Below are 16,753 nucleotides of genomic sequence, written 5' to 3' on the forward strand. Positions count from 1 at the left end.
TTTCCTATCCTTTTTTTTCCCCAATCAAGCATTGGGCTGTAAACTGCCTGAGTGTTTCAGGGCACGGCATCCTGGTAATTGTAGTCCACGCCCCCCGAACTGGGATTGAGCTCCCGCAGTCGATCTATTTCATCAAGACTACAAAGGCCATCGTGCACCGCGGGAAAGACGCATGCGTTTTAGCAACGCGTTGGCTGAGGGGAACAATAGGGACAAGGCGCCGTCAGGCTTTGTCGGCTGAGCTGTAGTTCGGGTGGTGTACAGGATTTTAATTTTGGTGTTTTTTTAAAAAACGCAAAAAAACCTCACGAAATTATTACCCAGAGTTGAAATAATTGGCAGCCGTTCAATGATCCTGTGAGCGATCATTCGAACCGCGTTCTTTTACTATTTCTTTCCTTTCTAGAATATTCCATCGGCGGCTGCTGGGAAATTTTCGGATTGTGTGCGCGTCGCCACTTTTCCTGTGAGTCGGAGTTTTCCTGCTCTCTCCTTCATAAGATTCAGCTGGGGGAGGGGGAGAAGTGGGACCAGGTAGCGGCTTCTTTTTTTTTGCTCTCTCCGTTACATGTGCGTTCGGGAAAGGGTTTATTTCAATGTCTACAGAGGCTACATTGACTGGAGCATGGTGCTGTATTACCGGTGCTATCGCCACCCGCTCACCCGGTCCGGAGAACCGGCGCCTCTCCGCAGTGTGACTCCGCGGCTGTTGTACCGCAGCGAGCGGAGGCATACATGGCTGCCTTTCCCTCCTCCCCATTCTGAACACCAGCTCACCGCCATCATCTATAGTCGAGCGCCTGATCGTCCTCTGGGTAAAATCGTGATTTGCACGTAGTCGAATGGATTGGGGATTCCAGAGTTTTCTTCTTTAAAGTGGGTTTAATTTTTGGTACGGCGGCAGGATACACGCACCAATTCATCTGCTCTACTTGAGTGTTTTTTAACGTCGTGTCTTTTATTTAAACAGTCCCGTGTGTGCTTTTTTTTTGTCGTAAAACGGCAATTTTAGAGAGGTGAGGTTTGACTCCTGCTCTTATGGCTTTGGCGGGAGCCTCGCTGAAACCGGCTCTGCAAGGCGCCCATAAAGTGCTGCTGCTTTTACTGTAAAACCTAACTTGTCTGGCGGTTGAAGGGCAGCTGGTTTGTCCAATGGACACGCCGAGATTTGAGGCTGAGTTGTAGGGAAGCCAATCGTCGCAGGGTAGGCGGGTGTTTGCTACAAGTTAGGTTGAGGGAAAAATCCTGCAAAAGGGAGAAGAAAGTCGATGGCTAAAATGGAAGACTGAGTCGTGGTGATGTGAACATGATGTGGGCATGAACATGTTGCTGCTGCGTAGGAATTGAATACTTTTGATAAATTACCGATCAGCGTCAATTGCACTGTAGTAAATGTTACGTTGGAAATCTTGAGATGGCAAAATTTTGTTTCTGTTACCTCGAATTTGACTATTACAATAAATCTGCAATGTATAACACCTTGTTTTCAGAATTTTGATTAGAGATAAATGTTCTGTGGGTTTTTTGTTCTGTTGTAAGTCATATTTTGAAGAGGGTCAGAAAGTCATTTGAGACAGTGAACTAAAACATACATGCAACCTTGATTTCACTTAAAAGCTAAATGACTCGCGTGCTACCTGGTGAATTATTGCTGTTTTATTGTTGACTAATATTTTTATGATCCATGGAAAAGACATGCTGAGGTCACAAACAAACAGGTTGAGTTTAGAAAAAAAGTACTGCAGAAGGGCAATTTAGCTTTCGGCAGCCTTCAGACCAATACAGTTGGAAAAAATCATTTTTAAAAGCCTCCAAAATGATTAAAGTCAAAAAAGTTAGTGAGTTAGCATGTTTGTCTCTGGGAGAAATGGGAAGAATCACATCTGGTGAGTGCATAAAGTCTCTAAAAGGAAATATTTGTCGCCCTGTCAATTGAGTTTGACATTTCGAAGTAGAGATTAAAGTCATAGTCATAGAGATGTATAGCATGGAAACAGACTCATCGGTCCAACCTGTCCATGCCGATCAAATATCCCAACCCAATCTAGTCCCACCCAGCCCATATCCCTCCAAACCCTTCCTATTCATATACCCATCCAAATGCCTTTTAAATGTTGCAATTGTACCAGCCTCCACCACATCCTCTGGCAGCTCATTCCATACACGTACCACCCTCTGTGTGAAAAGGTTGCCCCTTAGGTCTCTTTTATATCTTCCCCTCTCATCCTAAACATATGCCCTCTAGTTTTGGACTCCCTGACCCCAGGGAAAATACTTTGTCTATTAATCCTATCCATGCCCCTCATAATTTTGTAAACCTCTATAAGGTCACCCCTCAGCTTCTGACGCTCCAGGGAAAACAGCTCCAGCCTGTTCAGCGACTCTCTGCAGCTCAGATCCTCCAACCCTGGCAACATCCTTGTAAATCTTTTCTGAACCCTTTCAAGTTTCACAACATCTTTCTGATAGGAAGGAAACCAGAATTGCACGCAATATTCCAACAGATTAGGGGTTTAGATAGGGTCGACAGTGAGAATCTTTTTCCACGTATGGAGTCAGCTATTACAAGGGGGCATAGCTTTAAATTAAGGGGGGGTAGGTATAGGACAGATGTTAGGGGTAGATTCTTTACTCAGCGAGTCGTGAGTTCATGGAATGCCCTGCCAGTAGCAGTGGTGGACTCTCCTTCATTATGGGCATTTAAACGTGCATTGGATAGGCATATGGAGGATAGTGGGCTAGTGTAGGTTAGGTGGGCTTGGATCGGCGCAACATCGAGGGCCAAAGGGCCTGTACTGCGCTGTATTCTTCTATGTTCTATAGTGGCCTAACCAATGTCCTATACAGCCGCAACATGACCTCCCAAATCCTGTAGTCAATACTCTGACCAATAAAGCAAAGCATACTGTCCTATCTACTTGCGACTCCACTTTCAAGGAGCTATGATCCTGCACTCCAAGGTCTCTTAGACTAATTTCGATTGTTTAGTGTAAAGGATATTGTTGTAGGAGAAGATTGATTGTTCTACATTGCTGTTTATGATTAGATCTTTCACAGAAACTTTGGTTTTATGTTTTTGTTAAATACTCATTGGCAACTTAGTGTGAATATACTCAGTGACTTGATACCATGGTGTCACCTTTGGAAATAAATGAAGCTTATGGTCTATTAAGTTGGTTTTGCTCTAGAATCTGACTTGCCCTGGGTTAACTAGTGGGATGATAACATTATTATAACTTTAATCAAGGGCAGTAAATACAGAATTAATACTTTACAAAACCTGTCATTAAACATTCATGGAATTTCTAAATTATATCTAAATAGTCGTCATCATCATCATTTGTGCAATACAATACTGGTGTATTTGACCAAAACTATAACCTTTGTTTTTTTTTGTGATAACTTGTTTTGGATGTCTTGAAATGCACAGTTGTACCCTAAAAATCTAGGGGAGTGATCGCTGAGCCCATGCTGAGATATTTGTCTGATTGATAGTCACAGGTGAGGTGCCAGAAGACTGGAGGTTGGCTAACATGGTGCTGCTGTTTAAGAAAGGTAGTAAGGACAAGCCAGGGAACTATAGACTAGTGAGCCTGACATCAGTGGTGGGCAAGTTGTTGGAGGGAATCCTGAGGGACAGGATGTACATGTATTTGGAAAGGCAAGGACTGATTTTGGATAGTCAACATAGCTTTGTTCATGGGATATTGTGTCTCACAAGCTTGATTTAAGTATTTTGAAGAGGTAAGAAAGGATTGAGGGCAGAGCGGTAGATATGATCTATATGGGCTTAAGTAAGGCGTTCGATAAGGTTCCCGTGAGAGGCTGGTTAGCAAGGTTAGATCTGGTGGGATACAGAACTGGCTCAAAGGTAGAAGACCACCAAAGGTGGTGCAAGGTTGTTTTTCAGACTGGAGGCCTTTAACCAGTGGAGTGTCTCAAGGATTGGTGCTTTTTGTCACTTTTTATATCAATGATTTGGATGTGAGCATAAGAGGTACACTTAGTGAGTTTTGAGAAGATTTGTAGCTCAAGTTGAGCTTCTGGATGTAGGTTTGCTCGCTGAGCTGGAAGGTTAGTTTTTTAGACATTTTGTCACCATACTGGGTAACAGCATCTTCAGTGAGCCTCTGAATGAAGCACTGGTGGTGTAGCCTGGTTTCTATTTATATGATTGAGTTTCCTAGGGTTGGTGATGTGGCGATGTTATTTCCTGTTTTTCCCAAGTGGTGGTAAATGGGATCCAAGTCAGTGTGTTTGTTGATAGAGTTCCCGTTAGGATGCCATGCTTCTAGGAATTCTCGTGTGTTTGGATGTGTTGTCCCAATGGAAGTGGTATGCTACCTCATCCGTATGCAAAGATACTAGTGAGAGTGGGTCATGTATCCTGATGGCATCATGGTAGCCCACAAACCCAATAATACACTTAAACAGCAGCAAATGAACTTGAAAGCTCCTATACAGACAACAAGCAAACTCAAAGTCATTTACAAAGTACCTTGCAAGAACTGTGGCAAACACTACATTGGACAAACCGGCAGGAAACTAGCCACCAGATTACATGAACATCCTAGGACAAGCCAAACAGACATGAGAATTCCTAGAAGCATGGCATTCTAACTGGAACTCTATCAACAAACACATTTGACTTGGTTCCTGTTTACCACCCCCTGAGAAAAAGAGCAGGAATGACATCACCATAAGAAATGATGTCACCACAGCAAATGCCATCACCAACCCTAGGAAACTCAATCATATAAATAGAAAGCAGGCTATACTAGCAGTGCTTCATTTGTAGCCTCCCTCAAGATGTTACCTAGCATGGTGATGAAACGTCTGAAAACTAACCTACCAGCTCAGCGAGCAAACCTACACCCAGGTACAGTTAGTAAGTTTGCAGATGACATCAAAATTGGAGGTGCACTGGACAACGAAGGAGGTTATTTCACATTACAGCATTGGATTATAACCTGGTATCGTATGGCAGTGAGGGATAGGGGCAGAGATCATGTGTGGATATTACTCCTGTGTACTGCAAGGGACTGCAGATTGGTTATCAGAGGACAGTGGGGAAAAGAGAGTGGGGCCCAGTGCTAATCTTGTGACTAATCTGTAGGTAACAAATCAGCTGTGTGACTGTGTTACTTTAAGAAGTTATTTTGCCCTTTTTGCTTGAGAGGTAAAATAGAGGTGCCAAACTGTCTACAGCAAATAGCTTAAGTAAATAATTTTGGCTTTAAAACTTTTTAGGCTTTTTAATGGAGGGGGAGTGGCCAGCTCTCTCAGACCAGGCTTCATACTATTTTTATAGCTGGAGCAGTCTGAAGCTTGTTTGGGGTCCCATAAGGGTTGGAAGCTCCTGTAAAAGACTCCTAGTTGCTACTTTCTATGAAATCTCCTTGTTTCCTCCTGGATTGGAGAACTGCATGTAAGAATCTGTCTAAGTTTACTTTTTTGTCAAAGGATGTGTTTATAGGCTGATACTACATGGTAACAGTTAATTAGTAATAGGTACTGTATCTATTAATTGTTTTCCAAGAGTTAAATTTCTCGCTTTTGTATTTTTAACTGTAGTATTTTAATTTTTTTTGTTTAACGTTGAGTAGTTTGACCAGTTGCATCCCATCTGGAAAATGCACTTCACATGTACCTTTTTAAAATAAGAAGGCAACCTCGACCTTAATTTTTTTTCTTAATATTTTTGAGGTGTCTGGTCCATAACTGCAGATAATGTGGATTGAGTGTAATCTAAATAGGGTATAGGAGGAAAAGGATCGGGAATATAACGCTTAAATTACTAAGCATTGCAATAAGGATCAGTAAAGCCATTTCAAAAGCAAAATAAAGAACTGGGGATGCTGGAAATCTGAAACAAAAGCAGCAAGGGTGGAACAAATGTGGCAGGTCTTGTAGCATCTGTAGAGAGAAAAAACAATTAACATTGAGTCCACTGACCCTTGATCACTGGAAGCTACCTATTCCAAATAGGATTTTGGGGAGTGATGGTCATTAACAAATCATACACAGGTGTGATTGTGTTCTGACATTGAAGCTCAATGTTGAGTCCTAAAGGCTGTAAATCACTTAGCTGGTTGACAAGATGCTGTTTTCCAGCTTGTGTTGAGCTTTGCTGGAGCACTGCAGCAGGCTTTAGACTGAAATGTTAGTATGGGAATGTGGTTGTGTTGAAGTGACAGGGTCATTTTTACATACAAAGCTTCCAACAGCCTATGTCCCAGGTCCTCTATGGATTGGTCCCAGCACATTTCTCCCTCCCAACTTATCAGCGGTTCCTTTGTTTTCCACTCCTTTTTCACTCGTGTTATCAGCACTGTCTTCATGTATTCTATTCCCTTTGTCGTCCGCATAAATACCACTCCTCCCAGCTGCATGTAGCTCTGATAGAGACACTGAGCTTAATGTTAACTTTTTCTCTACAGATGTTGTCACATCTGCTAAGTTCTCCACTTGGTTTCTGTATCAAAATATGTAAATAAAAGCTTATTTCTAGACAGAATTAAAAGCTCCCAAGTTGTGCTGTTAGGCTCCCTTGTGCTTCTTACATGCTTGATGCAACTGCTATATGCCAACTTCTGTGAACAGCCACAATTTATTTCGGCAAATATAAGCCTTTGGAGGATCACTTAACACTGTTTGAGAGGCTTGCAGAGCTGTGTTAGGAGAGATTCCTTGAACAAGGGAACTGACCTTCCTTCAGTCAGTCATGCATCCAAGACACTATCCCTTGCTACTCCCCCCATAGTCACGTGCCTCCCAAAAACAATGTATGGTTAGGTTATTCCTTAAAACAGTGAGAAGTTATTCCTCAAACATAGTCTGCAAGACAGAAAATCACACTTCCCAGGGCATCCAATTTCTTACATATCAACAGAACAAATTAACCCTTTAATATCTCAGTGCAACAGCTATTCTTGAAATTTGGTCAGGGTACACTTTTTGCAGTTGTTAATGGTTTGTTGATTATTGTTAAAGTAACACAGTTAATAGTTACTGTTTATTTACTTTAGAAGGCCAGGGTTCAAGTCCCACTTGCTCCAGAAGTATATAGTAACATATCTTTGAACAGGTTGATTAGAAATGTCTACAGTCTTGTAAAGAAATTCAGAGGGGCTTGTGGTACAGTGGTAGCAGTCCTGTTGACCAGAAAGGAGTTTGTCATTCCTAACTCAAACATGTAATAGTACAAAATAACTGAAGAAGGGCTTATGCCCGAAACGTCGATTCTCCTGTTCCCTGTATGCTGCCTGACCTGCTGCGCTTTTCCAGCAACACATTTCCAGCTCAAACATGTAATAACCTATCTGATCAGATTGATTTTAAAAAGAAGTTTGTGATGCACTTGTGTCTATACAATTATCTAATTTCATGGTGATACCTGACTGGTCAGATCCCAAAGTGAAACCTAATTTGATAGTCTTTAAGTTTTATTTCTGCAGTTTTGGTTACTGTTATGGTTAATCGCTGAACATAACGACAGGGGGTTGCCAATGTACTATTAGTTTAAAAACAAACCATCAATATCATTGAGATTACACAAGGGAGGGGAAAAGAATAATGAACCATATTAGATTGAGGTGAATCAATCTTGTTACAAATATCAGAAGTAAATATTTGACTCTATTGCCCACAACAACAACCTTGCAGATATTCAAACCTCAGTTAAGGGCTATGCTGTCTCCAGTTTATAGTTCCTTCTTCAGTTAGTTTGGCTGAGAGTGGTTTTGAGCTTCCTTCTTATTGACTTCTAGACACTCCAATGCAAACACCTGGCTTTTCCATACCCTAAACTTCTAGCAGTTTTAGCTATGCAAGTTTTTCTCTTAAGCCACTTGAGATTTTTTTCTCTCCGCACTGACTTTTTGAAGACTATGGAACTAGCAGCATTTTTTTTGTGTGTTGGTTGACTGAATCTGCAAACACTTACCAACCTTTTTACATGGCTTTTTTTTGTGACACTGGAGTACAGTTGCTAAGTAGGAACAGTTATTTTGTACTATATTTTTGTAATGTATCAATCTGTTCACCTTAAGCTATACTGAAGCTGTGCAATGTTATTAAAGTACAGTATTATCAAATTTTGGACATCTTGTTACCATACTTGGAACAGTTTAAAAATGAAACAAAAAACCATATCTACCCTTATCTATCAGCTGTTGTGCATTAATAAGGTGAATTACGAGGATCTATTCCCTAGGGTTGGGGAGTTCAAAACGAGAGGGCATAAATTTAAGGGGGAGAGGAGAAAGAGATCTGAGCGGCAACTCTTTCGTACAGAGTGGTTCATATGTGGAATGACCTTCCAGAGGAAATGGTAGATGCAACTACAGTTACATTTAAAAGATGTTTGGACAGGTACATGAATAGGGAAGGTTTAGAAGGATATGGGCCAAATGTAGGCAAATGGGACAAGCTTGGATGAGTTGGACTGAAGGGTCTGTACCGTACTTTGACTCTAACAATACAAATTTGCACTTTAGAGCCCAAATTTTCAATTAATAATACATCATGAACCACCTTCACGTAACATTACATCTGGGCCTGAAAATCCAGGTTTAGATCCCACTTGCTCCAGAGATGTCATAACATGTTCCATCAGTTAGGTTTACAAATGCTTGTAATCAATTGAAAGCATCCTGTGACACAGTTGAAGTGTCCCTACCTCTGCACCAGAAGGCCCAGGTTCCATGACCTGCTTCAAAGTGAGATAGCTGTGGAAATGTCAAGTTGTTAAACACATTTTGATATAGTGAGAGACTGGGATGCTGAGATAGAGGTTTACACAGGATTCAACCTTCTATCAAGGAAAATAATAATATTTTGTCCTTCACCATCTGGCTTAGATCCATTTTTAGTATTAGTTGCCAAGGTATAATTTATTGAGAGTGCAAAAAACAAATTTTGTATTGTAAGATCTGTAAAGTTATACCCATTGGGAATGGTTGAATTGGCTGAATCTTTGTTGAACAGAGAAGGTTGAGGGATGATGTGATTAATGTCTTTTAAAACTATGGAAGCTTTTATAGTGGATTCAAAGAAACTTGCATTTTTAAGAAAAAAAACAAAGTAAGATAGTCATACAGAAGTCAAATATTAGGATGAAACCTTTTTACCCAGTGTGGAATTCATTACAGTGGAGATAGATAGCTACCCCATCTATGCTAAATAATGAGACAGTAAGAGTTAGTGCAGCAAAGATGGTTGGGATTTTCAAATGGAGCATATCCACCTGAATGGTCTGCTTTTGGGCCAAATGGCCTGTTTCTGCTGTATGTTATGTAATTCGCCTTTTTCTTTAAAAAAAGGACTAGAATCAGCTGTTTTACTCTTCAAACCTAGCAAGTCCTTGGCTGATCTGTGGCAAAAATCTGTATACCCTGCCATTGTCACATTATTTACTTTGCTTTTTGCTAACAGTTTGGCAGTCATAAATGCAAATTAGAAATTCATCTAGCATCAATTGCTTGGTGTTTGAGAGTTTTAAATTTCTGTTGTCTTTTGACATTTGTATTTCCTGACACCTCACCTGATATAACTGGCTGAAATATCTAATATTTGACTATCCCACTAAGTCTTTATTTCTGTTGGCTATGGAAATCTGTTTCCTCTATTCACACACAACATTCCTGTACTGTCAGATCATATATATGCATTTTACTTTCAAACTTCAGGAAGTAATGTTGAGTTTGTCAGCTCTGGTAACATTTGGATTTCAAGTGTCAATCTGATAAATGCAGACAGCCATCTGTCCAAGATCAATAAATCATTCCTTAGTCCAGTAACCAGCATTGAACACAGTACTCCCTGGTGTGGTCTAACTAGGACTTTGTGAGGCTGTACCATAAGGGTTATAGAGAGAAGGCTGGAGAAAGGGTTCAAGAAACACATAAGCCCTGATTGAATGATGGAGCAGAGTCGATAGACAGATTGGCATAATTGTGCTGTATGGTATGTTCTTAGCTTGTATTCTAGTCCATTTGATATAAGGCCCAGCATTCTGCTAATAATTTGAAATTATTTCCCATACCCCTAATTGCTTTTTAATGTGGCCCTAAGTCTGGACCTCCAGTATCATTTGGAAAGCACCCTTTTCTCTTTTTCGGGTGGATGACTTAACACTTGATAGCCTTAATCCTTTCATAATTATTTTTGCTCGCTCACTCAATCTTCTATCCTGCTATAATTTTTGCTTATAATGCTTCAAAAGTTGATTTGTATAGCTATCTGAGCCATTAATAAATAGGATCAGTTGAAGCCTTAAAGCAATGCGTTGATAGGTGCCTGCTGCAAATTAGTGTCACCAGTTATTCCATCTTTTGACTCTTGCAGTAAAGCTATTGCTTTCAGGTACATATGCTTTAACTTTGGTAAATTGTCTCTGAAAATGAGCTTTACTGGATTGTTTTTATTCACTTCTGGAATGGGGCATACTAGTTAGACCAGCATTTATTGCCCATTGCTAATTGCCCAGAGGGTTGACAGTGGATTCAAAACAGCAGCTAATGAACTTGAAAGACCCTATACAGACAACAAGCAAAACTAATGTAATTTTACAAAATACCTTGCAAGAACTGTAACAAACACTACATTGGACAACAGGCAGAAAACTAGCCACCAGGATACATGAACATCAACGAGCCACAAAAAAACATGACCCTCTCTCACTAGTATCCTTACATACAGATGAGGAAGGACATCACTTTGACTGGGCCAACGCATCCATTCTAAGTCGAGCCAAACCGACACGTGCATGAGAATTCCTAAAAGCATGGCATTCCAACCGGAACTCTATCAACAAACACATTGACTTGGATCCCATTTACCACCCCCTGTGAAAAAGAACAGGAAATGGTGACACCACAGGAAATGACATCACCAACCCCAGGAAACGTGTAAACACAAATAGAAAGCAGGCCATACTATCAGTCCTGAGGTTCACTGATGTATGGTGACGAAACATCTGAAAACAAACCATCAAGCTCAGCGAGCAAACCTACATCCAGTGGATTCATTATTAGACTTTTAATTCCAGATTTTTTAAAATTCATCTGTTGTGACTGGATTCAAACCAGGGTCTCAGGATTAACAGTCTAGCGATAATAACACTAGACCATTGCCTACCCTAATGTTCTGGATCTCCATAGAAATAAGATTAGTGGTTATATTTCTTTTGGATTAAACAATTCTACACCATGTTTGAGAGTGGTGTGCCCCAGATCAGTTTTAGGCCTCAACTGTATGATCCATATTGATTTAAATTCAGGGGTCAGTTGTATTTTTGCCAAATTTGAAGATGCATAGATGGATTGGAAAGGAAGTAGAGGGAAAGCTGCAAAAGATTTTGAAGAGTTATAGGTTGGTTAAATGAGTGGACAAAAAGGGTAAAAATATGGGAAAATGTTGGGTGGTTTATTTTGGCAAGAATTTTTTTAAGAAACAGAATATTATTTAAATAGGAAGAAACTCCAGAAAGCTGCAGGGGGATTCATGTGTTCTTGTCCATGATTGGCAAAGCTAGCATGCAGGTGCAGAATGGAAGTTGATTTTCCTTTTTTTTTATTGCAAAGAGATGTAGAGTATCAAAGTAGACAGTCTTGCTACAACGAACAACATTGGTGAGACCATTCCAGAGTAATTAGATTAGATTCCCTATTGTGTAGAAACAGGCCCTTCGGCCCAACAAGTCCACACTAATCCTCCGAAGAGTAACCCACCCAGACACATTCCCCTACTCTATTTTCCCTGACTATTGCGTCTAACCTACACATCCCTGAACACCATGGGCAGTTTAGCATGACCAATTCACCTGACCTGCACATCTTTGGACTGTGGGATGAAACCAGAACACTTGAGGAAACCCAGACATGGGGAGCTTGTACAGACTCCACACAGACAGTCGCCTGAGGCAGGAATTGAATCCGGGTCCCTGGTAATGCTGTCTACGTAGAATATAGTTGCATTGGAAGTGGTTCTCAGAAGATTCACTTTGCTGGGAGTGGGTCTGTTGAAGAAAGTTAGAGCTGATTGGGCCTGTACTTATGGGAGTTTAGAAGAATGACAGGTGATCTTGTGTAAGATTGAGGAGAATTGACAGGATAGATGTTAAGATAATTCCCCTTGTGAAATCAAAAGTTAGGTGGGCATAGTTTTAAAAATAAGGGGACTCCATTTAAGGTACGGATGAAGAGGAATTTCTTCAAATTGTCACGAATCATTGGCATTCTTTTTCACAGAAGACAGTGAAGGCCATTGAATATATTAAATGTTTGAGTTAGACTTAATTTTTGATTTGCAGGGGAGTAAACGGTTATGGTGGGGGCACGCACAAAAGTGGGTTTAAGGCCACAGCTGTTAACTTATGGCAGAGTTGGCTCAATGGGCCTTTATAGTCTTTTTTTGATATATTAGGTGATTATTGACAGCCCTCTGGGATATGAATTGCAAAGGTGTACAGTTCTTGCATGAGACTTCTCCTCATCTCAGTGCTGACTCCTTCCCTGAGAGATGACTGTAATGCTTGGAGTCTAGGAAGCAGAACCTCTCGGCAACTACTCTGAGGAGTCTTCTGGCATTGTTTATTTTTCTATTAAATTGCCCCTCGTTCTTTACAATAGGTTGATGTCAATCCATTCTTATCAATGTCTCCTCATAGGCTATCCCACTTATTGTCTAAAGAATCTTGGTTACACTGTGTATTGTAAGCATATCATCTTTTTAAAGAGATCAAAACTGTATCCTGTACTGTTGGTTCACCAAAGCTATACAATTAACGCAATAAAGGCTGAAGTATCATGTCCCTTCCTAACTCCTTCTGTACCTGTGTAGTCAGTGTTTTTTGTGTTGAAGGACACCGGATTTCCCTGCATCCCATATTAATGTCCTTTTTAAAGAGAAATGCTTTTCAATTTCTACTGTTAAGATGATATTCAAATCATTAATTTATAATACTGACTGGACATATGCATGTATACATACCCTGAACTTTCTCAGGGTGGTGGGAGGTGGGGTGAAGAAACCACATTCTGCAAAGCAAGGCTCTAATCACAACAGAAACAATGTTGCATTTGGAAAGGAATAGTTTGATTAGAGTGTGTCCATACGGTTTTATGAAGGGTAGGTCATGCCTAACTAACCTTTTTGAGAAGGTGACAAAATAGGTGGATAAAGGTAAAGTGGTTAATATGGTGTATATGGACCGCCTAGGTGTTTGATAAGGATCCACACAGTAGGCTATTGCACAAAATAGAGTTTTGGGACTGAAGGTGATTTAGCGAATTGGGTCGACTGGGGAAGGGGCATCTTAATTCATGACCTAGTTTTAATTAACATCGGCTGTGGCAGTGCGGGAAACATGTACAAAGGTTGACTTGAGTGTTTGTGGTTTTAGTTTGTAATGGAGTATGCAGTTTGGACCAGTAGGGGAGCACAAGGGAGCTACTGTCTGAATAGATGACTTTTCAAATGTTTTGTTGATTCAGTTGATCCTACTTTTGAAGTTTGTGTTTTCAGGTCAGATTGTAACTGGAACGGTGGACTTCTGGGGAAACTAAAGTTTGTTCAGATTGCTTAGCAGTGCAGGCTGGCTGGCTGAAGAAAACCAAAGGCTGAATCCAGGAACTGACAAATATCAAAGTTATTGCAGTGATTGACATTACTTAAAATAATTGAGTGCCTAGATTTGGCCATACAAAGATCAGCTTTATAGGTAATGCTGGTGGGCCAATGTATTTGTTGTGATTGTGCAGTTGTGGTTCTAGGAAGTGAACAATTTTAAGAAACTCTTGAACTGTTGAATGAGAACCTGGGCCTAAATCCTCAAAGGAATCGACCCGAAATTCCACTTGATTTTGAAGCTTTGAAGGTATTTCTGAATGAATTTGATGCTACGTTTTTTAAGTGAATTGTCTGGTAAATCTGACATTGTATTTTCTATTTTAATGTGTCAGTTACTAATTAGTGTGAAAATTGTAAAATGTTAACTGATTTTGTGCTTTGCATATTTAATTCGATTTTGGTTTGATTGCTTAAACTAAAAAATTCTAACAAGTGAGCATTTGTTCATTTTTCTGGGTTTGTTTTTGGTTCACTGGCTTCCATTGGGTCAAAAGTTATTTGTTACTGGTCACCAATTGGATCAAACTCTGGGACATAACAAGACTGAGTTAGCAACTCATTCATCTGTGTGCCTGGATTTTATTCAAATTTTGCACCAAATGAGGGGAAATTGGAACCTGTAATATGGTTGGGCATATACTGTCTTCAGGACTGAGGCTGGGAGGGAGAAACAAACAATAGTGAGCCAGTCATTTGTTTAGCTTGGGTTGCTACTCTTAGTGTTCTAACTTATGGCATTTTTTCAGGGTTTTTTTATGACAAAGGCAATTTCTTGTGCACGATCAATTTTTTTAAGCAGTCGTCTTCGAGAGATTTCTAAAACTTGTCATACCTCAATCTCAAACTGTCTTTTGTGTACTAATATTTATTTCAGAGTTAGGATTTGAGGTAGTGTCATATGGGATTTGGTTGGTTGGACTGAAAGCGATTAATGATTAACTTTATAGGTAATTCTGTAGCAATGATTTTGGTTTCTTTTAAAAAGGTAAGCCTGAAAGTGAGATCTTTGGATTCTAATAGGATTTTTTTTCCCACGTTGAAAGCTTTTTCAAGCAAAAAAGTAAATAGCTGTGTATTAGACTTTCAGTTTAAAATGAGAGTGAATTATTTCTTTAGTTTTGCATAGGGCAAACATCCATGACTTGTAAAAAGCTTTTGAGTTTCAGCTTAGCAGTATTTGCAGAAGTTTTGGCTGAAGCTGTATATGTAAAGTAGTTATCGTTGAGAGAGGGAAATAACTTAGATCTTTTGAAGAAATTGGTTTAATCTCCACTATGTAAGGGGTTTAGTTTGAAAATTTCAGGCCAGAGGTGTTAGGTTAACGGCCTGAATGGCTTTCTCTGCTCAAAATAAGCCAGTGTTCAATTATGAACGTTTGTGAAAGAGGCGATCGGATTGTCAACTGGGAATTGAAGCCAAAGTTAGCCCAAACCCTCTGACTGGGAAGTGAGTTGTCTCATATTCTAGTAGTATAAATGGGTGCTTTGGGATTTATGGAATTGTAGTTTGCTGTGTGTTTTAAGATGTTTAATATTTCATATGTAAGTAGTTTTGGTTTATTCTATTTATCTTTATTTCTTTTGCATAATAAACTTCTGTTTTGGTTATAACCGGATCTACAGTATTGTGTGTTTCAATGAAAAACAGACCTTTTAAAACCAAAAAAAAAAGGTCTATAGAACATGTTTCAGTCTTGAGTTCTGGCTTATCCAGTAATAACATCATCAGCTGGAATTATAACAATGCTCTTGGCACCCCTTTAATGTGATAACTTCTTAGTTCTCAAAATGCTGCTTATTATCCTTTTCTATACCATAATAATTGCACTGAGCGTATCTACAACACTTACAGGGAAGAAAATAGATCAGTTTGCTTTATAGTTTAAACAGATTGAAGTTTCAGCCATTTTTCTTAAGTTGTAACTTAAATTACCGCAGTATATCACTTTTATATTTTTAAAGTTTTTTTTTAGGGATCTCTATAGCTGATTAAATACATCAGAGGAATTTTATAGTATACCAACAGATTGGTTGATGGTCTGCATCTTGTATTTGCAGGATGCCACATAGATATGCATTTATTTAGAATTTTTAAACAATTCTCACTTCTACACAAACTGAAATGCTAGCTGGAAAGTGGATATGAATCAAATTTTGCTGTTTCTGTAGTTTACCACCTTCCCTTTTCTTAATGAAAGATCTAAATCTTGGAACCTGCAACGTTCCATTCCTGATGCTGCTCTATCCATGTCTCCGAAATGGCCGCAACATTGAAGTCCCAGGTATATAACAGTGCAAGCTCAGCTACCTTTATTTTGGATACTTCTAACATTGAAGTAGACACTTCAAACTAGCTTGCTGTCTGCCAGCACATTCCTGTGAGCGTGAAATCCTGTCTATGCCCTCCTATTATCAACCTCCTGTGCACTGGAACTACACCTCCAAATTCCCATCCCCCTGCTGAGCTAGTTTAAACCCAGCTGAATAGCACCAACAAATTTCTCACCCAGGGTATTAGTACCCCTCAGGTTCAACTGAAGACAGTCCTGTTTGTATAGGTCCTACTTTCCCCAGAATGAGCCCCAATTATCCATGTACCTGAACCCCTCCTTTCTGCACCATCCCTGCAGCCATGTGTTCATCTGATATCTCTCCATATTCCTTGCCTTGCTATCTCATGGCATGGGTAACAAACCAGAGATGACAACTGTTTGTTCTAGTTCTCAGCTGCCACCCTACCCCCTGAATTCCTGCCTTACATCCTTCTCCTTCTTTCTACATGTGTCGTTGGTACCTACGTGGACGACGACTTTGGGTTGGTCACCCTCTCCCTTCAGGACCCCAAAGACAAAATCTGAGACATCACAGGTCCTGGCACTTGGGAGGCAACACATCAACTGAGAGTCTTGCTCAATCCCAACAAGCCTTCTATCTGACCCTCTAACTATTGAGTTTCCAATGACTAGCGCACTCCTGCTTTTCCCTCCTTCCCTTCTGTGCAACAGGGATAGACTCTGTGCCAGAGACCTGCACCTCACTGCATGCCCTTGGTAAGCCCCTCCCCCACCTGAAAACAGTATCCAAAACAGTATACAGGGGAACGATCACAGGAATCCTGTGGT

The 16,753-nt window shown here is 40.1% G+C and overlaps 1 protein-coding gene across 9 annotated transcripts in view; it reads left to right on the forward strand.

Moving 5' to 3' along the window:
- The first annotated feature begins 205 nt into the window (after positions 1-205).
- Positions 206-16,753, forward strand: part of LOC122564229 (general transcription factor II-I-like) — a 149,633-nt gene continuing 133,085 nt past the window's right edge. For 5 of the 9 annotated variants that reach the window (XM_087977515.1, XM_087977510.1, XM_087977518.1 and 2 more), the window contains exon 1: positions 206-466. The gene's annotated coding sequence lies outside the window, so the exon portion shown is untranslated. Of the gene's footprint in view, positions 535-601; positions 893-13,793; positions 13,880-16,753 lie in introns of those variants that run through there. The other 4 variants (XM_087977512.1, XM_087977513.1, XM_087977511.1 and 1 more) reach the window with 4 other exon arrangements.

This window comes from Chiloscyllium plagiosum, unplaced genomic scaffold (assembly GCF_037043375.1).
Source record: "Chiloscyllium plagiosum isolate Xiang-an unplaced genomic scaffold, Cpla_swu_hap1 HiC_scaffold_31, whole genome shotgun sequence".
Lineage (NCBI taxonomy): Eukaryota > Metazoa > Chordata > Chondrichthyes > Orectolobiformes > Hemiscylliidae > Chiloscyllium > Chiloscyllium plagiosum.